Source organism: Cryptomeria japonica, unplaced genomic scaffold (genome assembly GCF_030272615.1).
Source record: "Cryptomeria japonica unplaced genomic scaffold, Sugi_1.0 HiC_scaffold_1160, whole genome shotgun sequence".
Lineage (NCBI taxonomy): Eukaryota > Viridiplantae > Streptophyta > Pinopsida > Cupressales > Cupressaceae > Cryptomeria > Cryptomeria japonica.
The window spans coordinates 11,544-38,941 of record NW_026729758.1 but is presented as its reverse complement, the minus strand read 5'-3'; the positions used below and the strand labels follow the sequence as shown (position 1 = coordinate 38,941).

Genomic DNA, 27,398 nt, shown 5'->3' with positions numbered 1-27,398 from the left:
GCACACCTTGGCACCCGCGTTTCCTTCATTTTAAATTTTTTTTTTTTACAATCTCTCAAGTGGGAAATTCTATAATCTCAACTTTTTTTGCCTTTTCAGGAAACTTTTGAATGGAGCGCATCATTGGTGCGCTCCGAAGTGTGCTCCAAGGTGCGCACCTCTGGTGTGCTCCAAAGCTCTCTCCAGCTGCGTGCACCTGCCCCGGCCGCGCACCCGGCCCCGCCCAGCTTCGCTCACCTGTCCCGGGCGTCTGGTGCGGAACCTTAGAGTAAGAAACATCACCGTGCACCTTGGCCAACGTGCGCGACTCGACCGAGCGCGCACTGGCCGAGGTGCACACCGATTTCACCTGGGTGCGCGCGCAGCACCTCGGGCGCACCGGGGTGCGCGCACAACGCCCGGGTTGCACCGTGGCCTGTGTGCTCGGGGCGCCTCGGGTGCGCGCTCGGTGTCGCCCCCGCGCGCGCGGTAGTGCGGGCAGCGCACCCCGGCCCGGCCCGGCCCCGACGAGAACGCAAACGGGCAAAAGGTTTATTCAAATAGCATTGCGACGCCCGGCGAAAAACTAAAAAAGGGTGCAACACCGGGACTTCCCGGGAGGTCACCCATCCCAGTACTACTCCGGCCCAAGCGCGCTTAACTGCGGAGTTCTGATGGGATCCGGTGCACTAACGCTGGTATGATCGCACCCGTTATGAGCTTGTCGCAGTGTGTACTTAGCAAACCGCGACCCACGTGCGAATCCACCCCGGCCACCCACCCCCGTCGAGGTGCACACCCTCCCTCGCGAAGTGCGCCCCGTTCGCCAAGTGTGAGCCCTGCCCGGGTGCGCGCACCTTGCTAGGGCGTCGGGTGTGCACCCGGCCCGGCCTACGTGCGTGCACCTGGACGGGGCGTCGTGTGCGTGCAGTGTCCCGTCTGCAACGCGGTGCCCACACACCACCTCGGGCGCAACGACCTGCGCTCACATGTGGGCCGAGTGCACCTTGGTGCATGTTCGGGGCGCCTCGGGTGCACGCTCGATCTTGCCCCGGTGCACCAAGGCGCTCGGTTTGCCCCGGGTGCGCACTTGGTGCAAGGTGGGCACCCAAAATAGGGATCAAGCACCAAAACACAAGTTTCGGGATGCAAAATGGGACCCAAGGACCACAAATGCGTTCCAAGACCCATGATGGGTCCACGAGAACAAAAATGTGTTCCGAGACTTAATAAACAAATATTGGGTTTTAGGAGAAGAAACATGCTCTGATGCCCAAAACGAGAATCGACCCCGAAAAGGCCACAGGCCAAAAGTGGGATGCGAGACAAAAAAAAATGGGACCCGAGGACCAAAATTGGGTTCCCAGGTCGAAGACAGGGCAACCGGACAAGAAACGACCTCTAAGGCTCGAAATGAGTCCCGACGACTAAAACTTGACAAGAAGCACCCATCAGGCACCCAACTCGACACCCATGGGATGCCGACCCACCCGGGCTTCCACCTAGCACACCTTGGCACCCACCCACCCTCGCACCCAACCTCGCACCCAACTTAGCACCTTTGAACCCACATTGGCACTCACCCTGACCCTGGCACCTTGGAACCCACATTGGCACTCACCTTGACCCTGGCACCCACCTTTGCACTCACCTTGGGACCCACCCTGGCTCCCACCTCGGCACCCACCCAGACACCCACCTTGGTTCCTTGGCACCCACCTTGGATCCTTGGCACCCACCCCGACACCCACCTTGGCACGCAACTTGGCTACTTGCCACCCACCTTGGCTCCTTGACGCCCACCCCGACAACCACCCCGTGACCTACCCTGGCTAGGGTTGGTGCACACCCACCCTGGTGCCCACCTTGGCACCCACCCCATGACCCACCTTGGCACGCACCTTAGTACCCACCCCGTTACCCACCCTAGGACCCACCCCGTGACCCACCTTGGCCAGGGTGGGTGCCTTGGTGCGCACAACTTGCCTGGGCTGCACACCAGGGCGGGCTCAAGATGGCACCCGCGTTCCGTTTTTTTCACTATCTTTCAAAACGGAAATTTTAAAATCTCGTTTTTTTTTTTTTTTTTGCCTTTTCTGGAAATTAGTGAAGGCAGCGCATCAAAGGTGCGCAATGCTGGTGCGAACCCGGGAGCGCTCCGATGTGTGCTCCAAGGTGCGGCGTGCACGAAGTCCGAGCCCGGCTTGCCCCGGGTGCGCACCTCGCGTGCACCTTCGCCGGGGTGAGCACCTTGGCTGGGTTGCGCGCCCTGGTGCGCACCAAGGAGCGCTCTGAAGTGTGCTCCAAGGTGCGGCGTGCACGAAGTCGGAGCTCGGTTTGCCCCGGGTGTGCACCTCGGGTGCGCACCTCGCGTGCACCTTCGCTGCGGTGGGCACCTTGGCTGGGTTGCGCGCCTTGGTGGGCACCATGCAGTGCACGAAGTCGGAGCCCGGTTTGCCCCGGGCGCGCACCTCCGCCAGGGTGGGCACCTTGGTGCGCACAACTTGCCTGGGCTGCGCACCAGGAAGGGCTCAAGATGGCACCCGCGTTCCGTTTTTTTCACTATCTTTCAGAACGGAAATTTTAAAATATCGTTTTTTTTTGCCTTTTCTGGAAATTAGTGAAGGCAGCGCATCAAAGGTGCGCAACGCTGGTGCGAACCTGGGAGCGCTCCGATGTGTGCTCCAAGGTGCGGCGTGCACGAAGTCGGAGCCCGGTTTGCCCCGGGTGCGCCCTGGTGGGCACCATGGTGCGCACCAAGGAGCGCTCCGAAGTGTGCTCCAAGGTGCGGCCTGCACGAAGTCGGAGCCCGGTTTGCCCCGGGCGTGCACCGCGGGTGGGCACCTTGGTGCGCATGCCTTGCCTGGGCTGCGCACCAGGGCGGGCTCAAGATGGCACCCGCGTTCCGTTTTTTTCACTATCTTTCAAAACGGAAATTTTAAAATCTCATTTTTTTTTGCCTTTTCTGGAAATTAGTGAAGGCAGCGCATCAAAGGTGCGCACCTCGCTGCCCACCACGGTGCGCAACGCCGGTGGGCACCCGGGAGTGCTTCGAAGTGTGCTCCAAGGTGCTGCGTGCACGTTGTCGGAGCCCGGTTTGCCCCGGGTGCGCACCTCGCGTGCACCTTCGTCGGGGTGGGCACCTTGGCTGGGTTTGCCCCGGCTGCGCTCCGAAGCGGGGTTATTGGAGCGCCGCCTCTTTTTTTGTCGGAGCGTTTGGTGGGGTTTCTCGCATTGGCTCTTCCCAGGCCCGGTTGCCACCCTGGCGCGCACGAAGTCGGAAGTAGGGTTAATTGCCCGGGTGCGCACCTTTGCCAGGGTGGGCACCTTACCTGGGCTGTGCACCAGGGCGGGCTCAAGATGGCACCCGCGTTCCGTTTTTTTCACTATCTTTCAAAACGGAAATTTTAAAATCTCCTCTTTTTTTTGCCTTTTCTGGAAATTAGTGAAGGCAGCGCATCAAAGGTGCGCACCTCGCTGCCCACCTTGGTGTGCTCTGAGGTGCGCACCCGGGAGCGCTACGAAGTGTGCTCCAAGGTGCGGCGTGCACGTTGTCGGAGCCCGGTTTGCCCCGGGTGCGCACCTCGCCTGCACCTTGGCCGGGGTGGGCACCCTGGCTGGGTTTGCCCAGGGTGCGCTCCGAAGCGGGGTTACTGGAGCGCCCCCTCTTTTTTTGTCAGAGCGTTTGGTGGGGTTTCTCGCATTGGCTCTTCCCAGGCCCGGTTGTTGGGTGCGCTCCCACCCTGGCGCGCGCGAAGTTGGAAGTTGGGTTAATTGCCCGGGCGCGCACCTTCGCCAGGGTGGGCACCTTGGTGCGCACACCTTGGCTGGGCTGCGCACCAGGGCGGGCTCAAGATGGCACCAGCATTCCCTTTTTCTCACTATCTTTCAAAACGGAAATTTTAAAATCTCGTTTTTTTTTGCCTTTTATGGAAATTAGTGAAGGCATCGCATCAAAGGTGCGCACCTCGCTGCCCACCTTGGTGTGCTCCGAGGTGCCCACCACGGTGCGCTCCGAGGTGCCCACCACGGTGCGCAACGCCGGTGCGAACCCGGGAGCGCCCCGATGTGTGCTCCAAGGTGCGGCGTGCACGAAGCCGGACCCCGGTTTGCCCCGGGTGCGCACCTCGCGTGCACCTTGGTGCGCACACCTTGGCTGGGTTGCGCGGCCTGGTGGGCACCATGGTGCGCACCAAGGAGCGCTCCAAAGTGTGCTCCAAGGTGCGGCGTGCACGAAGTCCTAGCCCGGTTTGCCCCGGGTGCGCACCTTCGCCGCGGTGGGCACCATGGCGTGCACGAAGTCGGAGCCCGGTTTGCCCCGGGTGCGCACCTCGCGTGCACCTTCGCCGGGGTGGGCACCTCGGCTGGGTTGCGCGCCCTGGTGCGCACCAAGGAGCGCTCCGAAGTGTGCTCCAAGGTGCGGCGTGCACGAAGTCGGAGCCCGGTTTGCCCCGGGTGCGCACCTTCGCCGCGGTGGGCACCCTGGTGCGCACCATGGCGTGCACGAAGTCGGAGCCCGGTTTGCCCCGGGTGCGCACCTCGCGTGCACCTTCGGCGGGGTTGCGCGCCCTGGTGCGCACCAAGGAGCGCTCCGAAGTGTGCTCCAAGGTGCGGCGTGCACGAAGTCGGAGCCCGGTTTGCCCCGGGTGCGCACCTCGCGTGCACCTTCGGCGGGGTTGCGCGCCCTGGTGGGCACCATGGTGCGCACCAAGGAGCGCTCCGAAGTGTGCTCCAAGGTGCGGCGTGCACGAAGTCGGAGCCCGGTTTGCCCCGGGTGCGCACCTCGCGTGCACCTTCGCCGCGGTGGGCACCATGGCGTGCACGAAGTCGGAGCCCGGTTTGCCCCGGGTGCGCACCTCGCGTGCACCTTCGCCGGGGTGGGCACCTCGGCTGGGTTGCGCGCCCTGGTGCGCACCAAGGAGCGCTCCGAAGTGTGCTCCAAGGTGCGGCGTGCACGAAGTCGGAGCCCGGTTTGCCCCGGGTGCGCACCTCGCGTGCACCTTCGCCGCGGTGGGCACCATGGCGTGCACGAAGTCGGAGCCCGGTTTGCCCCGGGTGCGCACCCCGCGTGCACCTTCGCCGGGGTGGGCACCTCGGCTGGGTTGCGCGCCCTGGTGCGCACCAAGGAGCGCTCCGAAGTGTGCTCCAAGGTGCGGCGTGCACGAAGTCGGAGCCCGGTTTGCCCCGGGTGCGCACCTCGCGTGCACCTTCGCCGCGGTGGGCACCTTGGCTGGGTTGGGCACCATTGAGCGCTCCGAAGTGTGCTCCAAGGTGCGCACCATGGCCCTCCAAGGTGCGCAGCATGGCGTGCACGAAGTCGGAGCCCGGTTTGCCCCGGGTGCGCACCTCGCGTGCACCTTCGCCAGGGTGGGCACCTCGGTGCGCACACCTTCTCAATGTTTTCTTGCCTTTTCTGGAAATTGGTGAAGGCAGCGCATCAAAGGTGCGCACCTCGGTGTGCTCCGAGGTGCGAACCCGAGAGCGCTCCGAGGTGCCCACGAAGTCGAAAGTCGGGTTAATTGCATTGTTTTCCCCGGGTGCGCTCCGAGGTGCGCAACATCGGTGCGCACCAAGGAGGGCTCCGAAGTGTGCTCCAAGGTGCGCACGATTCGGAGCTCGGTTTGCCCGGGGTGCGCACACCTTGGCTGGGTTGCGCACCCTTTGTGCGCTCCAAGGTGCGCACGAAGTCGGAGCTCGGTTTGCCCCGGGTGCGCACCTTCGCCAGGGTGCGCACCTTGATGCGCACGCCTTGGCTGGGCTGCGCACCTTGGTGGGCGCCATGGTGCGCACCTTTCGTGCGCTCCAAGGTGCGCACGAAGTCGGAGCTCGGTTTGCCCCGGGTGCGCACCTTGGTGGGCGCCATGGTGCACTCCGAGGTGCCCAAGATTGGTGCGCACCAAGGAGCGCTCCGAAGTGCGCTCCAAGGTGCGCAGGTGCGCGCGAAGTCGAAAGTTGGGTTAATTGTCCGGTTTGCCTCGGGTGCGCACCTTGCGTGCACCTTCGCCAGGGTGGGCGCCTTGGTGCGCACACCTTGGCTGGGCTGCGCACCCGGGCGCGCACACCTTGGCACCCGCGTTTCCTTCATTTTAAATTTTTTTTTTTTACAATCTCTCAAGTGGGAAATTCTATAATCTCAACTTTTTTTGCCTTTTCAGGAAACTTTTGAATGGAGCGCATCATTGGTGCGCTCCGAAGTGTGCTCCAAGGTGCGCACCTCTGGTGTGCTCCAAAGCTCTCTCCAGCTGCGTGCACCTGCCCCGGCCGCGCACCCGGCCCCGCCCAGCTTCGCTCACCTGTCCCGGGCGTCTGGTGCGGAACCTTAGAGTAAGAAACATCACCGTGCACCTTGGCCAACGTGCGCGACTCGACCGAGCGCGCACTGGCCGAGGTGCACACCGATTTCACCTGGGTGCGCGCGCAGCACCTCGGGCGCACCGGGGTGCGCGCACAAACGCCCGGGTTGCACCGTGGCCTGTGTGCTCGGGGCGCCTCGGGTGCGCGCTCGGTGTCGCCCCCCGACGCGCGCGGTAGTGCGGGCAGCGCACCCCGGCCCGGCCCGGCCCCGACGAGAACGCAAACGGGCAAAAGGTTTATTCAAATAGCATTGCGACGCCCGGCGAAAAACTAAGAAAGGGTGCAACACCGGGACTTCCCGGGAGGTCACCCATCCCAGTACTACTCCGGCCCAAGCGCGCTTAACTGCGGAGTTCTGATGGGATCCGGTGCACTAACGCTGGTATGATCGCACCCGTTATGAGCTTGTCGCAGTGTGTACTTAGCAAACCGCGACCCACGTGCGAATCCACCCCGGCCACCCACCCCCGTCGAGGTGCACACCCTCCCTCGCGAAGTGCGCCCCGTTCGCCAAGTGTGAGCCCTGCCCGGGTGCGCGCACCTTGCTAGGGCGTCGGGTGTGCACCCGGCCCGGCCTACGTGCGTGCACCTGGACGGGGCGTCGTGTGCGTGCAGTGTCCCGTCTGCAACGCGGTGCCCACACACCACCTCGGGCGCAACGACCTGCGCTCACATGTGGGCCGAGTGCACCTTGGTGCATGTTCGGGGCGCCTCGGGTGCACGCTCGATCTTGCCCCGGTGCACCAAGGCGCTCGGTTTGCCCCGGGTGCGCACTTGGTGCAAGGTGGGCACCCAAAATAGGGATCAAGCACCAAAACACAAGTTTCGGGATGCAAAATGGGACCCAAGGACCACAAATGCGTTCCAAGACCCATGATGGGTCCACGAGAACAAAAATGTGTTCCGAGACTTAATAAACAAATATTGGGTTTTAGGAGAAGAAACATGCTCTGATGCCCAAAACGAGAATCGACCCCGAAAAGGCCACAGGCCAAAAGTGGGATGCGAGACAAAAAAAAATGGGACCCGAGGACCAAAATTGGGTTCCCAGGTCGAAGACAGGGCAACCGGACAAGAAACGACCTCTAAGGCTCGAAATGAGTCCCGACGACTAAAACTTGACAAGAAGCACCCATCAGGCACCCAACTCGACACCCATGGGATGCCGACCCACCCGGGCTTCCACCTAGCACACCTTGGCACCCACCCACCCTCGCACCCAACCTCGCACCCAACTTAGCACCTTTGAACCCACATTGGCACTCACCCTGACCCTGGCACCTTGGAACCCACATTGGCACTCACCTTGACCCTGGCACCCACCTTTGCACTCACCTTGGGACCCACCCTGGCTCCCACCTCGGCACCCACCCAGACACCCACCTTGGTTCCTTGGCACCCACCTTGGATCCTTGGCACCCACCCCGACACCCACCTTGGCACGCAACTTGGCTACTTGCCACCCACCTTGGCTCCTTGACGCCCACCCCGACAACCACCCCGTGACCTACCCTGGCTAGGGTTGGTGCACACCCACCCTGGTGCCCACCTTGGCACCCACCCCATGACCCACCTTGGCACGCACCTTAGTACCCACCCCGTTACCCACCCTAGGACCCACCCCGTGACCCACCTTGGCCAGGGTGGGTGCCTTGGTGCGCACAACTTGCCTGGGCTGCACACCAGGGCGGGCTCAAGATGGCACCCGCGTTCCGTTTTTTTCACTATCTTTCAAAACGGAAATTTTAAAATCTCGTTTTTTTTTTTTTTTTTGCCTTTTCTGGAAATTAGTGAAGGCAGCGCATCAAAGGTGCGCAATGCTGGTGCGAACCCGGGAGCGCTCCGATGTGTGCTCCAAGGTGCGGCGTGCACGAAGTCCGAGCCCGGCTTGCCCCGGGTGCGCACCTCGCGTGCACCTTCGCCGGGGTGAGCACCTTGGCTGGGTTGCGCGCCCTGGTGCGCACCAAGGAGCGCTCTGAAGTGTGCTCCAAGGTGCGGCGTGCACGAAGTCGGAGCTCGGTTTGCCCCGGGTGTGCACCTCGGGTGCGCACCTCGCGTGCACCTTCGCTGCGGTGGGCACCTTGGCTGGGTTGCGCGCCTTGGTGGGCACCATGCAGTGCACGAAGTCGGAGCCCGGTTTGCCCCGGGCGCGCACCTCCGCCAGGGTGGGCACCTTGGTGCGCACAACTTGCCTGGGCTGCGCACCAGGAAGGGCTCAAGATGGCACCCGCGTTCCGTTTTTTTTCACTATCTTTCAGAACGGAAATTTTAAAATATCGTTTTTTTTTGCCTTTTCTGGAAATTAGTGAAGGCAGCGCATCAAAGGTGCGCAACGCTGGTGCGAACCTGGGAGCGCTCCGATGTGTGCTCCAAGGTGCGGCGTGCACGAAGTCGGAGCCCGGTTTGCCCCGGGTGCGCCCTGGTGGGCACCATGGTGCGCACCAAGGAGCGCTCCGAAGTGTGCTCCAAGGTGCGGCCTGCACGAAGTCGGAGCCCGGTTTGCCCCGGGTGTGCACCGCGGGTGGGCACCTTGGTGCGCATGCCTTGCCTGGGCTGCGCACCAGGGCGGGCTCAAGATGGCACCCGCGTTCCGTTTTTTTCACTATCTTTCAAAACGGAAATTTTAAAATCTCATTTTTTTTTGCCTTTTCTGGAAATTAGTGAAGGCAGCGCATCAAAGGTGCGCACCTCGCTGCCCACCACGGTGCGCAACGCCGGTGGGCACCCGGGAGTGCTTCGAAGTGTGCTCCAAGGTGCTGCGTGCACGTTGTCGGAGCCCGGTTTGCCCCGGGTGCGCACCTCGCGTGCACCTTCGTCGGGGTGGGCACCTTGGCTGGGTTTGCCCCGGCTGCGCTCCGAAGCGGGGTTATTGGAGCGCCGCCTCTTTTTTTGTCGGAGCGTTTGGTGGGGTTTCTCGCATTGGCTCTTCCCAGGCCCGGTTGCCACCCTGGCGCGCACGAAGTCGGAAGTAGGGTTAATTGCCCGGGTGCGCACCTTTGCCAGGGTGGGCACCTTACCTGGGCTGTGCACCAGGGCGGGCTCAAGATGGCACCCGCGTTCCGTTTTTTTCACTATCTTTCAAAACGGAAATTTTAAAATCTCCTCTTTTTTTTGCCTTTTCTGGAAATTAGTGAAGGCAGCGCATCAAAGGTGCGCACCTCGCTGCCCACCTTGGTGTGCTCTGAGGTGCGCACCCGGGAGCGCTACGAAGTGTGCTCCAAGGTGCGGCGTGCACGTTGTCGGAGCCCGGTTTGCCCCGGGTGCGCACCTCGCCTGCACCTTGGCCGGGGTGGGCACCCTGGCTGGGTTTGCCCAGGGTGCGCTCCGAAGCGGGGTTACTGGAGCGCCCCCTCTTTTTTTGTCAGAGCGTTTGGTGGGGTTTCTCGCATTGGCTCTTCCCAGGCCCGGTTGTTGGGTGCGCTCCCACCCTGGCGCGCGCGAAGTTGGAAGTTGGGTTAATTGCCCGGGCGCGCACCTTCGCCAGGGTGGGCACCTTGGTGCGCACACCTTGGCTGGGCTGCGCACCAGGGCGGGCTCAAGATGGCACCAGCATTCCCTTTTTCTCACTATCTTTCAAAACGGAAATTTTAAAATCTCGTTTTCTTTTGCCTTTTATGGAAATTAGTGAAGGCATCGCATCAAAGGTGCGCACCTCGCTGCCCACCTTGGTGTGCTCCGAGGTGCCCACCACGGTGCGCTCCGAGGTGCCCACCACGGTGCGCAACGCCGGTGCGAACCCGGGAGCGCCCCGATGTGTGCTCCAAGGTGCGGCGTGCACGAAGCCGGACCCCGGTTTGCCCCGGGTGCGCACCTCGCGTGCACCTTGGTGCGCACACCTTGGCTGGGTTGCGCGGCCTGGTGGGCACCATGGTGCGCACCAAGGAGCGCTCCGAAGTGTGCTCCAAGGTGCGGCGTGCACGAAGTCCTAGCCCGGTTTGCCCCGGGTGCGCACCTTCGCCGCGGTGGGCACCATGGCGTGCACGAAGTCGGAGCCCGGTTTGCCCCGGGTGCGCACCTCGCGTGCACCTTCGCCGGGGTGGGCACCTCGGCTGGGTTGCGCGCCCTGGTGCGCACCAAGGAGCGCTCCGAAGTGTGCTCCAAGGTGCGGCGTGCACGAAGTCGGAGCCCGGTTTGCCCCGGGTGCGCACCTTCGCCGCGGTGGGCACCCTGGTGCGCACCATGGCGTGCACGAAGTCGGAGCCCGGTTTGCCCCGGGTGCGCACCTCGCGTGCACCTTCGGCGGGGTTGCGCGCCCTGGTGCGCACCAAGGAGCGCTCCGAAGTGTGCTCCAAGGTGCGGCGTGCACGAAGTCGGAGCCCGGTTTGCCCCGGGTGCGCACCTCGCGTGCACCTTCGGCGGGGTTGCGCGCCCTGGTGGGCACCATGGTGCGCACCAAGGAGCGCTCCGAAGTGTGCTCCAAGGTGCGGCGTGCACGAAGTCGGAGCCCGGTTTGCCCCGGGTGCGCACCTCGCGTGCACCTTCGCCGCGGTGGGCACCATGGCGTGCACGAAGTCGGAGCCCGGTTTGCCCCGGGTGCGCACCTCGCGTGCACCTTCGCCGCGGTGGGCACCATGGCGTGCACGAAGTCGGAGCCCGGTTTGCCCCGGGTGCGCACCTCGCGTGCACCTTCGCTGGGGTGGGCACCTCGGCTGGGTTGCGCGCCCTGGTGCGCACCAAGGAGCGCTCCGAAGTGTGCTCCAAGGTGCGGCGTGCACGAAGTCGGAGCCCGGTTTGCCCCGGGTGCGCACCTCGCGTGCACCTTCGCCGCGGTGGGCACCATGGCGTGCACGAAGTCGGAGCCCGGTTTGCCCCGGGTGCGCACCCCGCGTGCACCTTCGCCGGGGTGGGCACCTCGGCTGGGTTGCGCGCCCTGGTGCGCACCAAGGAGCGCTCCGAAGTGTGCTCCAAGGTGCGGCGTGCACGAAGTCGGAGCCCGGTTTACCCCGGGTGCGCACCTCGCGTGCACCTTCGCCGCGGTGGGCACCTTGGCTGGGTTGGGCACCATTGAGCGCTCCGAAGTGTGCTCCAAGGTGCGCACCATGGCCCTCCAAGGTGCGCAGCATGGCGTGCACGAAGTCGGAGCCCGGTTTGCCCCGGGTGCGCACCTCGCGTGCACCTTCGCCAGGGTGGGCACCTCGGTGCGCACACCTTCTCAATGTTTTCTTGCCTTTTCTGGAAATTGGTGAAGGCAGCGCATCAAAGGTGCGCACCTCGGTGTGCTCCGAGGTGCGAACCCGAGAGCGCTCCGAGGTGCCCACGAAGTCGAAAGTCGGGTTAATTGCATTGTTTTCCCCGGGTGCGCTCCGAGGTGCGCAACATCGGTGCGCACCAAGGAGGGCTCCGAAGTGTGCTCCAAGGTGCGCACGATTCGGAGCTCGGTTTGCCCGGGGTGCGCACACCTTGGCTGGGTTGCGCACCCTTTGTGCGCTCCAAGGTGCGCACGAAGTCGGAGCTCGGTTTGCCCCGGGTGCGCACCTTCGCCAGGGTGCGCACCTTGATGCGCACGCCTTGGCTGGGCTGCGCACCTTGGTGGGCGCCATGGTGCGCACCTTTCGTGCGCTCCAAGGTGCGCACGAAGTCGGAGCTCGGTTTGCCCCGGGTGCGCACCTTGGTGGGCGCCATGGTGCACTCCGAGGTGCCCAAGATTGGTGCGCACCAAGGAGCGCTCCGAAGTGCGCTCCAAGGTGCGCAGGTGCGCGCGAAGTCGAAAGTTGGGTTAATTGTCCGGTTTGCCTCGGGTGCGCACCTTGCGTGCACCTTCGCCAGGGTGGGCGCCTTGGTGCGCACACCTTGGCTGGGCTGCGCACCCGGGCGCGCACACCTTGGCACCCGCGTTTCCTTCATTTTAAATTTTTTTTTTTTACAATCTCTCAAGTGGGAAATTCTATAATCTCAACTTTTTTTGCCTTTTCAGGAAACTTTTGAATGGAGCGCATCATTGGTGCGCTCCGAAGTGTGCTCCAAGGTGCGCACCTCTGGTGTGCTCCAAAGCTCTCTCCAGCTGCGTGCACCTGCCCCGGCCGCGCACCCGGCCCCGCCCAGCTTCGCTCACCTGTCCCGGGCGTCTGGTGCGGAACCTTAGAGTAAGAAACATCACCGTGCACCTTGGCCAACGTGCGCGACTCGACCGAGCGCGCACTGGCCGAGGTGCACACCGATTTCACCTGGGTGCGCGCGCAGCACCTCGGGCGCACCGGGGTGCGCGCACAACGCCCGGGTTGCACCGTGGCCTGTGTGCTCGGGGCGCCTCGGGTGCGCGCTCGGTGTCGCCCCCCGCAGCGCGCGGTAGTGCGGGCAGCGCACCCCGGCCCGGCCCGGCCCCGACGAGAACGCAAACGGGCAAAAGGTTTATTCAAATAGCATTGCGACGCCCGGCGAAAAACTAAAAAAGGGTGCAACACCGGGACTTCCCGGGAGGTCACCCATCCCAGTACTACTCCGGCCCAAGCGCGCTTAACTGCGGAGTTCTGATGGGATCCGGTGCACTAACGCTGGTATGATCGCACCCGTTATGAGCTTGTCGCAGTGTGTACTTAGCAAACCGCGACCCACGTGCGAATCCACCCCGGCCACCCACCCCCGTCGAGGTGCACACCCTCCCTCGCGAAGTGCGCCCCGTTCGCCAAGTGTGAGCCCTGCCCGGGTGCGCGCACCTTGCTAGGGCGTCGGGTGTGCACCCGGCCCGGCCTACGTGCGTGCACCTGGACGGGGCGTCGTGTGCGTGCAGTGTCCCGTCTGCAACGCGGTGCCCACACACCACCTCGGGCGCAACGACCTGCGCTCACATGTGGGCCGAGTGCACCTTGGTGCATGTTCGGGGCGCCTCGGGTGCACGCTCGATCTTGCCCCGGTGCACCAAGGCGCTCGGTTTGCCCCGGGTGCGCACTTGGTGCAAGGTGGGCACCCAAAATAGGGATCAAGCACCAAAACACAAGTTTCGGGATGCAAAATGGGACCCAAGGACCACAAATGCGTTCCAAGACCCATGATGGGTCCACGAGAACAAAAATGTGTTCCGAGACTTAATAAACAAATATTGGGTTTTAGGAGAAGAAACATGCTCTGATGCCCAAAACGAGAATCGACCCCGAAAAGGCCACAGGCCAAAAGTGGGATGCGAGACAAAAAAAAATGGGACCCGAGGACCAAAATTGGGTTCCCAGGTCGAAGACAGGGCAACCGGACAAGAAACGACCTCTAAGGCTCGAAATGAGTCCCGACGACTAAAACTTGACAAGAAGCACCCATCAGGCACCCAACTCGACACCCATGGGATGCCGACCCACCCGGGCTTCCACCTAGCACACCTTGGCACCCACCCACCCTCGCACCCAACCTCGCACCCAACTTAGCACCTTTGAACCCACATTGGCACTCACCCTGACCCTGGCACCTTGGAACCCACATTGGCACTCACCTTGACCCTGGCACCCACCTTTGCACTCACCTTGGGACCCACCCTGGCTCCCACCTCGGCACCCACCCAGACACCCACCTTGGTTCCTTGGCACCCACCTTGGATCCTTGGCACCCACCCCGACACCCACCTTGGCACGCAACTTGGCTACTTGCCACCCACCTTGGCTCCTTGACGCCCACCCCGACAACCACCCCGTGACCTACCCTGGCTAGGGTTGGTGCACACCCACCCTGGTGCCCACCTTGGCACCCACCCCATGACCCACCTTGGCACGCACCTTAGTACCCACCCCGTTACCCACCCTAGGACCCACCCCGTGACCCACCTTGGCCAGGGTGGGTGCCTTGGTGCGCACAACTTGCCTGGGCTGCACACCAGGGCGGGCTCAAGATGGCACCCGCGTTCCGTTTTTTTCACTATCTTTCAAAACGGAAATTTTAAAATCTCGTTTTTTTTTTTTTTTTGCCTTTTCTGGAAATTAGTGAAGGCAGCGCATCAAAGGTGCGCAATGCTGGTGCGAACCCGGGAGCGCTCCGATGTGTGCTCCAAGGTGCGGCGTGCACGAAGTCCGAGCCCGGCTTGCCCCGGGTGCGCACCTCGCGTGCACCTTCGCCGGGGTGAGCACCTTGGCTGGGTTGCGCGCCCTGGTGCGCACCAAGGAGCGCTCTGAAGTGTGCTCCAAGGTGCGGCGTGCACGAAGTCGGAGCTCGGTTTGCCCCGGGTGTGCACCTCGGGTGCGCACCTCGCGTGCACCTTCGCTGCGGTGGGCACCTTGGCTGGGTTGCGCGCCTTGGTGGGCACCATGCAGTGCACGAAGTCGGAGCCCGGTTTGCCCCGGGCGCGCACCTCCGCCAGGGTGGGCACCTTGGTGCGCACAACTTGCCTGGGCTGCGCACCAGGAAGGGCTCAAGATGGCACCCGCGTTCCGTTTTTTTCACTATCTTTCAGAACGGAAATTTTAAAATATCGTTTTTTTTTGCCTTTTCTGGAAATTAGTGAAGGCAGCGCATCAAAGGTGCGCAACGCTGGTGCGAACCTGGGAGCGCTCCGATGTGTGCTCCAAGGTGCGGCGTGCACGAAGTCGGAGCCCGGTTTGCCCCGGGTGCGCCCTGGTGGGCACCATGGTGCGCACCAAGGAGCGCTCCGAAGTGTGCTCCAAGGTGCGGCCTGCACGAAGTCGGAGCCCGGTTTGCCCCGGGCGTGCACCGCGGGTGGGCACCTTGGTGCGCATGCCTTGCCTGGGCTGCGCACCAGGGCGGGCTCAAGATGGCACCCGCGTTCCGTTTTTTTCACTATCTTTCAAAACGGAAATTTTAAAATCTCATTTTTTTTTGCCTTTTCTGGAAATTAGTGAAGGCAGCGCATCAAAGGTGCGCACCTCGCTGCCCACCACGGTGCGCAACGCCGGTGGGCACCCGGGAGTGCTTCGAAGTGTGCTCCAAGGTGCTGCGTGCACGTTGTCGGAGCCCGGTTTGCCCCGGGTGCGCACCTCGCGTGCACCTTCGTCGGGGTGGGCACCTTGGCTGGGTTTGCCCCGGCTGCGCTCCGAAGCGGGGTTATTGGAGCGCCGCCTCTTTTTTTGTCGGAGCGTTTGGTGGGGTTTCTCGCATTGGCTCTTCCCAGGCCCGGTTGCCACCCTGGCGCGCACGAAGTCGGAAGTAGGGTTAATTGCCCGGGTGCGCACCTTTGCCAGGGTGGGCACCTTACCTGGGCTGTGCACCAGGGCGGGCTCAAGATGGCACCCGCGTTCCGTTTTTTTTCACTATCTTTCAAAACGGAAATTTTAAAATCTCCTCTTTTTTTTGCCTTTTCTGGAAATTAGTGAAGGCAGCGCATCAAAGGTGCGCACCTCGCTGCCCACCTTGGTGTGCTCTGAGGTGCGCACCCGGGAGCGCTACGAAGTGTGCTCCAAGGTGCGGCGTGCACGTTGTCGGAGCCCGGTTTGCCCCGGGTGCGCACCTCGCCTGCACCTTGGCCGGGGTGGGCACCCTCGCTGGGTTTGCCCAGGGTGCGCTCCGAAGCGGGGTTACTGGAGCGCCCCCTCTTTTTTTGTCAGAGCGTTTGGTGGGGTTTCTCGCATTGGCTCTTCCCAGGCCCGGTTGTTGGGTGCGCTCCCACCCTGGCGCGCGCGAAGTTGGAAGTTGGGTTAATTGCCCGGGCGCGCACCTTCGCCAGGGTGGGCACCTTGGTGCGCACACCTTGGCTGGGCTGCGCACCAGGGCGGGCTCAAGATGGCACCAGCATTCCCTTTTTCTCACTATCTTTCAAAACGGAAATTTTAAAATCTCGTTTTTTTTTGCCTTTTATGGAAATTAGTGAAGGCATCGCATCAAAGGTGCGCACCTCGCTGCCCACCTTGGTGTGCTCCGAGGTGCCCACCACGGTGCGCTCCGAGGTGCCCACCACGGTGCGCAACGCCGGTGCGAACCCGGGAGCGCCCCGATGTGTGCTCCAAGGTGCGGCGTGCACGAAGCCGGACCCCGGTTTGCCCCGGGTGCGCACCTCGCGTGCACCTTGGTGCGCACACCTTGGCTGGGTTGCGCGGCCTGGTGGGCACCATGGTGCGCACCAAGGAGCGCTCCGAAGTGTGCTCCAAGGTGCGGCGTGCACGAAGTCCTAGCCCGGTTTGCCCCGGGTGCGCACCTTCGCCGCGGTGGGCACCATGGCGTGCACGAAGTCGGAGCCCGGTTTGCCCCGGGTGCGCACCTCGCGTGCACCTTCGCCGGGGTGGGCACCTCGGCTGGGTTGCGCGCCCTGGTGCGCACCAAGGAGCGCTCCGAAGTGTGCTCCAAGGTGCGGCGTGCACGAAGTCGGAGCCCGGTTTGCCCCGGGTGCGCACCTTCGCCGCGGTGGGCACCCTGGTGCGCACCATGGCGTGCACGAAGTCGGAGCCCGGTTTGCCCCGGGTGCGCACCTCGCGTGCACCTTCGGCGGGGTTGCGCGCCCTGGTGCGCACCAAGGAGCGCTCCGAAGTGTGCTCCAAGGTGCGGCGTGCACGAAGTCGGAGCCCGGTTTGCCCCGGGTGCGCACCTCGCGTGCACCTTCGGCGGGGTTGCGCGCCCTGGTGGGCACCATGGTGCGCACCAAGGAGCGCTCCGAAGTGTGCTCCAAGGTGCGGCGTGCACGAAGTCGGAGCCCGGTTTGCCCCGGGTGCGCACCTCGCGTGCACCTTCGCCGCGGGTGGGCACCATGGCGTGCACGAAGTCGGAGCCCGGTTTGCCCCGGGTGCGCACCTCGCGTGCACCTTCGCCGGGGTGGGCACCTCGGCTGGGTTGCGCGCCCTGGTGCGCACCAAGGAGCGCTCCGAAGTGTGCTCCAAGGTGCGGCGTGCACGAAGTCGGAGCCCGGTTTGCCCCGGGGTGCGCACCTCGCGTGCACCTTCGCCGCGGTGGGCACCATGGCGTGCACGAAGTCGGAGCCCGGTTTGCCCCGGGTGCGCACCCCGCGTGCACCTTCGCCGGGGTGGGCACCTCGGCTGGGTTGCGCGCCCTGGTGCGCACCAAGGAGCGCTCCGAAGTGTGCTCCAAGGTGCGGCGTGCACGAAGTCGGAGCCCGGTTTGCCCCGGGTGCGCACCTCGCGTGCACCTTCGCCGCGGTGGGCACCTTGGCTGGGTTGGGCACCATTGAGCGCTCCGAAGTGTGCTCCAAGGTGCGCACCATGGCCCTCCAAGGTGCGCAGCATGGCGTGCACGAAGTCGGAGCCCGGTTTGCCCCGGGTGCGCACCTCGCGTGCACCTTCGCCAGGGTGGGCACCTCGGTGCGCACACCTTCTCAATGTTTTCTTGCCTTTTCTGGAAATTGGTGAAGGCAGCGCATCAAAGGTGCGCACCTCGGTGTGCTCCGAGGTGCGAACCCGAGAGCGCTCCGAGGTGCCCACGAAGTCGAAAGTCGGGTTAATTGCATTGTTTTCCCCGGGTGCGCTCCGAGGTGCGCAACATCGGTGCGCACCAAGGAGGGCTCCGAAGTGTGCTCCAAGGTGCGCACGATTCGGAGCTCGGTTTGCCCGGGGTGCGCACACCTTGGCTGGGTTGCGCACCCTTTGTGCGCTCCAAGGTGCGCACGAAGTCGGAGCTCGGTTTGCCCCGGGTGCGCACCTTCGCCAGGGTGCGCACCTTGATGCGCACGCCTTGGCTGGGCTGCGCACCTTGGTGGGCGCCATGGTGCGCACCTTTCGTGCGCTCCAAGGTGCGCACGAAGTCGGAGCTCGGTTTGCCCCGGGTGCGCACCTTGGTGGGCGCCATGGTGCACTCCGAGGTGCCCAAGATTGGTGCGCACCAAGGAGCGCTCCGAAGTGCGCTCCAAGGTGCGCAGGTGCGCGCGAAGTCGAAAGTTGGGTTAATTGTCCGGTTTGCCTCGGGTGCGCACCTTGCGTGCACCTTCGCCAGGGTGGGCGCCTTGGTGCGCACACCTTGGCTGGGCTGCGCACCCGGGCGCGCACACCTTGGCACCCGCGTTTCCTTCATTTTAAATTTTTTTTTTTTACAATCTCTCAAGTGGGAAATTCTATAATCTCAACTTTTTTTGCCTTTTCAGGAAACTTTTGAATGGAGCGCATCATTGGTGCGCTCCGAAGTGTGCTCCAAGGTGCGCACCTCTGGTGTGCTCCAAAGCTCTCTCCAGCTGCGTGCACCTGCCCCGGCCGCGCACCCGGCCCCGCCCAGCTTCGCTCACCTGTCCCGGGCGTCTGGTGCGGAACCTTAGAGTAAGAAACATCACCGTGCACCTTGGCCAACGTGCGCGACTCGACCGAGCGCGCACTGGCCGAGGTGCACACCGATTTCACCTGGGTGCGCGCGCAGCACCTCGGGCGCACCGGGGTGCGCGCACAACGCCCGGGTTGCACCGTGGCCTGTGTGCTCGGGGCGCCTCGGGTGCGCGCTCGGTGTCGCCCCCGCGCGCGCGGTAGTGCGGGCAGCGCACCCCGGCCCGGCCCGGCCCCGACGAGAACGCAAACGGGCAAAAGGTTTATTCAAATAGCATTGCGACGCCCGGCGAAAAACTAAAAAAGGGTGCAACACCGGGACTTCCCGGGAGGTCACCCATCCCAGTACTACTCCGGCCCAAGCGCGCTTAACTGCGGAGTTCTGATGGGATCCGGTGCACTAACGCTGGTATGATCGCACCCGTTATGAGCTTGTCGCAGTGTGTACTTAGCAAACCGCGACCCACGTGCGAATCCACCCCGGCCACCCACCCCCGTCGAGGTGCACACCCTCCCTCGCGAAGTGCGCCCCGTTCGCCAAGTGTGAGCCCTGCCCGGGTGCGCGCACCTTGCTAGGGCGTCGGGTGTGCACCCGGCCCGGCCTACGTGCGTGCACCTGGACGGGGCGTCGTGTGCGTGCAGTGTCCCGTCTGCAACGCGGTGCCCACACACCACCTCGGGCGCAACGACCTGCGCTCACATGTGGGCCGAGTGCACCTTGGTGCATGTTCGGGGCGCCTCGGGTGCACGCTCGATCTTGCCCCGGTGCACCAAGGCGCTCGGTTTGCCCCGGGTGCGCACTTGGTGCAAGGTGGGCACCCAAAATAGGGATCAAGCACCAAAACACAAGTTTCGGGATGCAAAATGGGACCCAAGGACCACAAATGCGTTCCAAGACCCATGATGGGTCCACGAGAACAAAAATGTGTTCCGAGACTTAATAAACAAATATTGGGTTTTAGGAGAAGAAACATGCTCTGATGCCCAAAACGAGAATCGACCCCGAAAAGGCCACAGGCCAAAAGTGGGATGCGAGACAAAAAAAAATGGGACCCGAGGACCAAAATTGGGTTCCCAGGTCGAAGACAGGGCAACCGGACAAGAAACGACCTCTAAGGCTCGAAATGAGTCCCGACGACTAAAACTTGACAAGAAGCACCCATCAGGCACCCAACTCGACACCCATGGGATGCCGACCCACCCGGGCTTCCACCTAGCACACCTTGGCACCCACCCACCCTCGCACCCAACCTCGCACCCAACTTAGCACCTTTGAACCCACATTGGCACTCACCCTGACCCTGGCACCTTGGAACCCACATTGGCACTCACCTTGACCCTGGCACCCACCTTTGCACTCACCTTGGGACCCACCCTGGCTCCCACCTCGGCACCCACCCAGACACCCACCTTGGTTCCTTGGCACCCACCTTGGATCCTTGGCACCCACCCCGACACCCACCTTGGCACGCAACTTGGCTACTTGCCACCCACCTTGGCTCCTTGACGCCCACCCCGACAACCACCCCGTGACCTACCCTGGCTAGGGTTGGTGCACACCCACCCTGGTGCCCACCTTGGCACCCACCCCATGACCCACCTTGGCACGCACCTTAGTACCCACCCCGTTACCCACCCTAGGACCCACCCCGTGACCCACCTTGGCCAGGGTGGGTGCCTTGGTGCGCACAACTTGCCTGGGCTGCACACCAGGGCGGGCTCAAGATGGCACCCGCGTTCCGTTTTTTTCACTATCTTTCAAAACGGAAATTTTAAAATCTCGTTTTTTTTTTTTTTTTTGCCTTTTCTGGAAATTAGTGAAGGCAGCGCATCAAAGGTGCGCAATGCTGGTGCGAACCCGGGAGCGCTCCGATGTGTGCTCCAAGGTGCGGCGTGCACGAAGTCCGAGCCCGGCTTGCCCCGGGTGCGCACCTCGCGTGCACCTTCGCCGGGGTGAGCACCTTGGCTGGGTTGCGCGCCCTGGTGCGCACCAAGGAGCGCTCTGAAGTGTGCTCCAAGGTGCGGCGTGCACGAAGTCGGAGCTCGGTTTGCCCCGGGTGTGCACCTCGGTGTGCGCACCTCGCGTGCACCTTCGCTGCGGTGGGCACCTTGGCTGGGTTGCGCGCCTTGGTGGGCACCATGCAGTGCACGAAGTCGGAGCCCGGTTTGCCCCGGGCGCGCACCTCCGCCAGGGTGGGCACCTTGGTGCGCACAACTTGCCTGGGCTGCGCACCAGGAAGGGCTCAAGATGGCACCCGCGTTCCGTTTTTTTCACTATCTTTCAGAACGGAAATTTTAAAATATCGTTTTTTTTTTGCCTTTTCTGGAAATTAGTGAAGGCAGCGCATCAAAGGTGCGCAACGCTGGTGCGAACCTGGGAGCGCTCCGATGTGTGCTCCAAGGTGCGGCGTGCACGAAGTCGGAGCCCGGTTTGCCCCGGGTGCGCCCTGGTGGGCACCATGGTGCGCACCAAGGAGCGCTCCGAAGTGTGCTCCAAGGTGCGGCCTGCACGAAGTCGGAGCCCGGTTTGCCCCGGGCGTGCACCGCGGGTGGGCACCTTGGTGCGCATGCCTTGCCTGGGCTGCGCACCAGGGCGGGCTCAAGATGGCACCCGCGTTCCGTTTTTTTCACTATCTTTCAAAACGGAAATTTTAAAATCTCATTTTTTTTTGCCTTTTCTGGAAATTAGTGAAGGCAGCGCATCAAAGGTGCGCACCTCGCTGCCCACCACGGTGCGCAACGCCGGTGGGCACCCGGGAGTGCTTCGAAGTGTGCTCCAAGGTGCTGCGTGCACGTTGTCGGAGCCCGGTTTGCCCCGGGTGCGCACCTCGCGTGCACCTTCGTCGGGGTGGGCACCTTGGCTGGGTTTGCCCCGGCTGCGCTCCGAAGCGGGGTTATTGGAGCGCCGCCTCTTTTTTTGTCGGAGCGTTTGGTGGGGTTTCTCGCATTGGCTCTTCCCAGGCCCGGTTGCCACCCTGGCGCGCACGAAGTCGGAAGTAGGGTTAATTGCCCGGGTGCGCACCTTTGCCAGGGTGGGCACCTTACCTGGGCTGTGCACCAGGGCGGGCTCAAGATGGCACCCGCGTTCCGTTTTTTTCACTATCTTTCAAAACGGAAATTTTAAAATCTCCTCTTTTTTTTGCCTTTTCTGGAAATTAGTGAAGGCAGCGCATCAAAGGTGCGCACCTCGCTGCCCACCTTGGTGTGCTCTGAGGTGCGCACCCGGGAGCGCTACGAAGTGTGCTCCAAGGTGCGGCGTGCACGTTGTCGGAGCCCGGTTTGCCCCGGGTGCGCACCTCGCCTGCACCTTGGCCGGGGTGGGCACCCTGGCTGGGTTTGCCCAGGGTGCGCTCCGAAGCGGGGTTACTGGAGCGCCCCCTCTTTTTTTGTCAGAGCGTTTGGTGGGGTTTCTCGCATTGGCTCTTCCCAGGCCCGGTTGTTGGGTGCGCTCCCACCCTGGCGCGCGCGAAGTTGGAAGTTGGGTTAATTGCCCGGGCGCGCACCTTCGCCAGGGTGGGCACCTTGGTGCGCACACCTTGGCTGGGCTGCGCACCAGGGCGGGCTCAAGATGGCACCAGCATTCCCTTTTTCTCACTATCTTTCAAAACGGAAATTTTAAAATCTCGTTTTTTTTTGCCTTTTATGGAAATTAGTGAAGGCATCGCATCAAAGGTGCGCACCTCGCTGCCCACCTTGGTGTGCTCCGAGGTGCCCACCACGGTGCGCTCCGAGGTGCCCACCACGGTGCGCAACGCCGGTGCGAACCCGGGAGCGCCCCGATGTGTGCTCCAAGGTGCGGCGTGCACGAAGCCGGACCCCGGTTTGCCCCGGGTGCGCACCTCGCGTGCACCTTGGTGCGCACACCTTGGCTGGGTTGCGCGGCCTGGTGGGCACCATGGTGCGCACCAAGGAGCGCTCCGAAGTGTGCTCCAAGGTGCGGCGTGCACGAAGTCCTAGCCCGGTTTGCCCCGGGTGCGCACCTTCGCCGCGGTGGGCACCATGGCGTGCACGAAGTCGGAGCCCGGTTTGCCCCGGGTGCGCACCTCGCGTGCACCTTCGCCGGGGTGGGCACCTCGGCTGGGTTGCGCGCCCTGGTGCGCACCAAGGAGCGCTCCGAAGTGTGCTCCAAGGTGCGGCGTGCACGAAGTCGGAGCCCGGTTTGCCCCGGGTGCGCACCTTCGCCGCGGTGGGCACCCTGGTGCGCACCATGGCGTGCACGAAGTCGGAGCCCGGTTTGCCCCGGGTGCGCACCTCGCGTGCACCTTCGGCGGGGTTGCGCGCCCTGGTGCGCACCAAGGAGCGCTCCGAAGTGTGCTCCAAGGTGCGGCGTGCACGAAGTCGGAGCCCGGTTTGCCCCGGGTGCGCACCTCGCGTGCACCTTCGGCGGGGTTGCGCGCCCTGGTGGGCACCATGGTGCGCACCAAGGAGCGCTCCGAAGTGTGCTCCAAGGTGCGGCGTGCACGAAGTCGGAGCCCGGTTTGCCCCGGGTGCGCACCTCGCGTGCACCTTCGCCGCGGTGGGCACCATGGCGTGCACGAAGTCGGAGCCCGGTTTGCCCCGGGGTGCGCACCTCGCGTGCACCTTCGCCGGGGTGGGCACCTCGGCTGGGTTGCGCGCCCTGGTGCGCACCAAGGAGCGCTCCGAAGTGTGCTCCAAGGTGCGGCGTGCACGAAGTCGGAGCCCGGTTTGCCCCGGGTGCGCACCTCGCGTGCACCTTCGCCGCGGTGGGCACCATGGCGTGCACGAAGTCGGAGCCCGGTTTGCCCCGGGTGCGCACCCCGCGTGCACCTTCGCCGGGGTGGGCACCTCGGCTGGGTTGCGCGCCCTGGTGCGCACCAAGGAGCGCTCCGAAGTGTGCTCCAAGGTGCGGCGTGCACGAAGTCGGAGCCCGGTTTGCCCCGGGTGCGCACCTCGCGTGCACCTTCGCCGCGGTGGGCACCTTGGCTGGGTTGGGCACCATTGAGCGCTCCGAAGTGTGCTCCAAGGTGCGCACCATGGCCCTCCAAGGTGCGCAGCATGGCGTGCACGAAGTCGGAGCCCGGTTTGCCCCGGGTGCGCACCTCGCGTGCACCTTCGCCAGGGTGGGCACCTCGGTGCGCACACCTTCTCAATGTTTTCTTGCCTTTTCTGGAAATTGGTGAAGGCAGCGCATCAAAGGTGCGCACCTCGGTGTGCTCCGAGGTGCGAACCCGAGAGCGCTCCGAGGTGCCCACGAAGTCGAAAGTCGGGTTAATTGCATTGTTTTCCCCGGGTGCGCTCCGAGGTGCGCAACATCGGTGCGCACCAAGGAGGGCTCCGAAGTGTGCTCCAAGGTGCGCACGATTCGGAGCTCGGTTTGCCCGGGGTGCGCACACCTTGGCTGGGTTGCGCACCCTTTGTGCGCTCCAAGGTGCGCACGAAGTCGGAGCTCGGTTTGCCCCGGGTGCGCACCTTCGCCAGGGTGCGCACCTTGATGCGCACGCCTTGGCTGGGCTGCGCACCTTGGTGGGCGCCATGGTGCGCACCTTTCGTGCGCTCCAAGGTGCGCACGAAGTCGGAGCTCGGTTTGCCCCGGGTGCGCACCTTGGTGGGCGCCATGGTGCACTCCGAGGTGCCCAAGATTGGTGCGCACCAAGGAGCGCTCCGAAGTGCGCTCCAAGGTGCGCAGGTGCGCGCGAAGTCGAAAGTTGGGTTAATTGTCCGGTTTGCCTCGGGTGCGCACCTTGCGTGCACCTTCGCCAGGGTGGGCGCCTTGGTGCGCACACCTTGGCTGGGCTGCGCACCCGGGCGCGCACACCTTGGCACCCGCGTTTCCTTCATTTTAAATTTTTTTTTTTTACACAATCTCTCAAGTGGGAAATTCTATAATCTCAACTTTTTTTGCCTTTTCAGGAAACTTTGAATGGAGCGCATCATTGGTGCGCTCCGAAGTGTGCTCCAAGGTGCGCACCTCTGGTGTGCTCCAAAGCTCTCTCCAGCTGCGTGCACCTGCCCCGGCCGCGCACCCGGCCCCGCCCAGCTTCGCTCACCTGTCCGGGCGTCTGGTGCGGAACCTTAGAGTAAGAAACATCACCGTGCACCTTGGCCAAACGTGCGCGACTCGACCGAGCGCGCACTGGCCGAGGTGCACACCGATTTCACCTGGGTGCGCGCGCAGCACCTCGGGCGCACCGGGGTGCGCGCACAACGCCCGGGTTGCACCGTGGCCTGTGTGCTCGGGGCGCCTCGGGTGCGCGCTCGGTGTCGCCCCCGCGCGCGCGGGTAGTGCGGGCAGCGCACCCCGGCCCGGCCCGGCCCCGACGAGAACGCAAACGGGCAAAAGGTTTATTCAAATAGCATTGCGACGCCCGGCGAAAAACTAAAAAAGGGTGCAACACCGGGACTTCCCGGGAGGTCACCCATCCCAGTACTACTCCGGCCCAAGCGCGCTTAACTGCGGAGTTCTGATGGGATCCGGTGCACTAACGCTGGTATGATCGCACCGTTATGAGCTTGTCGCAGTGTGTACTTAGCAAACCGCGACCCACGTGCGAATCCACCCCGGCCACCCACCCCCGTCGAGGTGCACACCCTCCCTCGCGAAGTGCGCCCCGTTCGCCAAGTGTGAGCCCTGCCCGGGTGCGCGCACCTTGCTAGGGCGTCGGGTGTGCACCCGGCCCGGCCTACGTGCGTGCACCTGGAACGGGGCGTCGTGTGCGTGCAGTGTCCCGTCTGCAACGCGGTGCCCACACACCACCTCGGGCGCAACGACCTGCGCTCACATGTGGGCCGAGTGCACCTTGGTGCATGTTCGGGGCGCCTCGGGTGCACGCTCGATCTTGCCCCGGTGCACCAAGGCGCTCGGTTTGCCCCGGGTGCGCACTTGGTGCAAGGTGGGCACCCAAAATAGGGATCAAGCACCAAAACACAAGTTTCGGGATGCAAAATGGGACCCAAGGACCACAAATGCGTTCCAAGACCCATGATGGGTCCACGAGAACAAAAATGTGTTCCGAGACTTAATAAACAAATATTGGGTTTTAGGAGAAGAAACATGCTCTGATGCCCAAAACGAGAATCGACCCCGAAAAGGCCACAGGCCAAAAGTGGGATGCGAGACAAAAAAAAATGGGACCCGAGGACCAAAATTGGGTTCCCAGGTCGAAGACAGGGCAACCGGACAAGAAACGACCTCTAAGGCTCGAAATGAGTCCCGACGACTAAAACTTGACAAGAAGCACCCATCAGGCACCCAACTCGACACCCATGGGATGCCGACCCACCCGGGCTTCCACCTAGCACACCTTGGCACCCACCCACCCTCGCACCCAACCTCGCACCCAACTTAGCACCTTTGAACCCACATTGGCACTCACCCTGACCCTGGCACCTTGGAACCCACATTGGCACTCACCTTGACCCTGGCACCCACCTTTGCACTCACCTTGGGACCCACCCTGGCTCCCACCTCGGCACCCACCCAGACACCCACCTTGGTTCCTTGGCACCCACCTTGGATCCTTGGCACCCACCCCGACACCCACCTTGGCACGCAACTTGGCTACTTGCCACCCACCTTGGCTCCTTGACGCCCACCCCGACAACCACCCCCGTGACCTACCCTGGCTAGGGTTGGTGCACACCCACCCTGGTGCCCACCTTGGCACCCACCCCATGACCCACCTTGGCACGCACCTTAGTACCCACCCTGTTACCCACCCTAGGACCCACCCCGTGACCCACCTTGGCCAGGGTGGGTGCACCCACCCTGGTGCCCACCTTGGCACCCACCCATCCTAGCACCCAGCCTGTGACCGGGCTTGGAACCCAACCTTGCACCCGTCTTGGCCAGTGTGGGTGCGCACCCATCCTGGCACCCACGTTGTGACACACCCTTTAACCCACGCACCCTAGCAGCCACGTTGGCACCCACCTTGGAACACAACCTAGCAACTTGGCACCCACCCCGTGACCCACCTTGGCATCCACCATAGCAGTCGCCCACTTGGCACCCACCTTGGAACCCAAGTTGGCACCCACCTCGGCACCCACCTTGACACTTGTGGACCCACCTTGCCACTCACCCTAGCATCGACCCATCCTAGCACCCACCCTGGCACCTTTGCACCTAGCACTCACCCATCCTAGCACCTAACCTGTGACCCACCTTGACACTCACCCTCGCACCCACCTTGGAACCCAACCTAGCACCCACCCACCCTGACACCAACCCTAGCACCTACCCACCCTTGCACCCACCCTGTGACCCATCTTGGCACCCACCCATCCTACCACTCAACCTATCACCCACCTTCTCACCCACCTTGGCATCCACCTTAGCACCCACCCACACTGGCACCTTGGCACCCACCTCGGGCAAGGTGGGTGCACACCCACCCTGACACCCAATTTAGAACCAACCGAGCATGTTACCCACCTTGGCACCCACATTGCAGCCCACCCTAGTACCCACCCTATGACCCACATTGGCATCCACACCCTAGCACCCAGGCACCTCGACACCCGCCTTGACACGCACCCTAGCACTAAACCTGTGACCCACCTTGGAACTCACCCTAGAACCCACCCACCCTGTGAACCACCTTGGCATCCACCTTAGCACCCACCCACCTTGGCACCCACTCTAGCACTCACCCATCCTAACACCCAACTTGTTACCCACCTTGGCACCCGCCCTCGCGTCCACCTTGAAACCCACCCTAGCACCCACCCACAGCAGGAGCCCACCTTGGCACCCAACCTAACACCCACGCATCCTGGCACCCAACTTGTGACCCACCTTGGAACCCACCCTAGTACCCACCTTTGAACCCACTATATCACCAACCCACCTTGGCACCCACCCTATGACCCTCTTGGAATCCACCCTAGCACGCACCCACCCTGGCACCCACCATGGAGCGCACCCTAGCCACCCACCCACCTCGGCACGCACCTCAACACCCACCTTGGTGTGCGCACTGC

The 27,398-nt window shown here is 63.3% G+C and overlaps 5 non-coding genes across 5 annotated transcripts; all 5 read right to left on the bottom strand.

Annotated features, from left to right (window-relative positions):
- Positions 1 to 572: 572 nt before the first annotated feature.
- Positions 573 to 691, bottom strand: LOC131873180 (5S ribosomal RNA). The gene has a single exon (XR_009371198.1). It is a non-coding gene; the product is annotated as a 5S ribosomal RNA (ribosomal RNA).
- A 5,919-nt stretch (positions 692 to 6,610) lies between these two features.
- On the bottom strand, positions 6,611 to 6,729 carry LOC131873179 (5S ribosomal RNA). The gene has a single exon (XR_009371197.1). It is a non-coding gene; the product is annotated as a 5S ribosomal RNA (ribosomal RNA).
- A 5,993-nt stretch (positions 6,730 to 12,722) lies between these two features.
- Positions 12,723 to 12,841, bottom strand: LOC131873178 (5S ribosomal RNA). The gene has a single exon (XR_009371196.1). It is a non-coding gene; the product is annotated as a 5S ribosomal RNA (ribosomal RNA).
- Positions 12,842 to 18,759: 5,918 nt separating this feature from the next.
- Positions 18,760 to 18,878, bottom strand: LOC131873177 (5S ribosomal RNA). The gene has a single exon (XR_009371195.1). It is a non-coding gene; the product is annotated as a 5S ribosomal RNA (ribosomal RNA).
- Positions 18,879 to 24,799: 5,921 nt separating this feature from the next.
- LOC131873181 (5S ribosomal RNA) lies at positions 24,800 to 24,918 on the bottom strand. Its single transcript, XR_009371199.1, has one exon. It is a non-coding gene; the product is annotated as a 5S ribosomal RNA (ribosomal RNA).
- Positions 24,919 to 27,398: the final 2,480 nt, after the last annotated feature.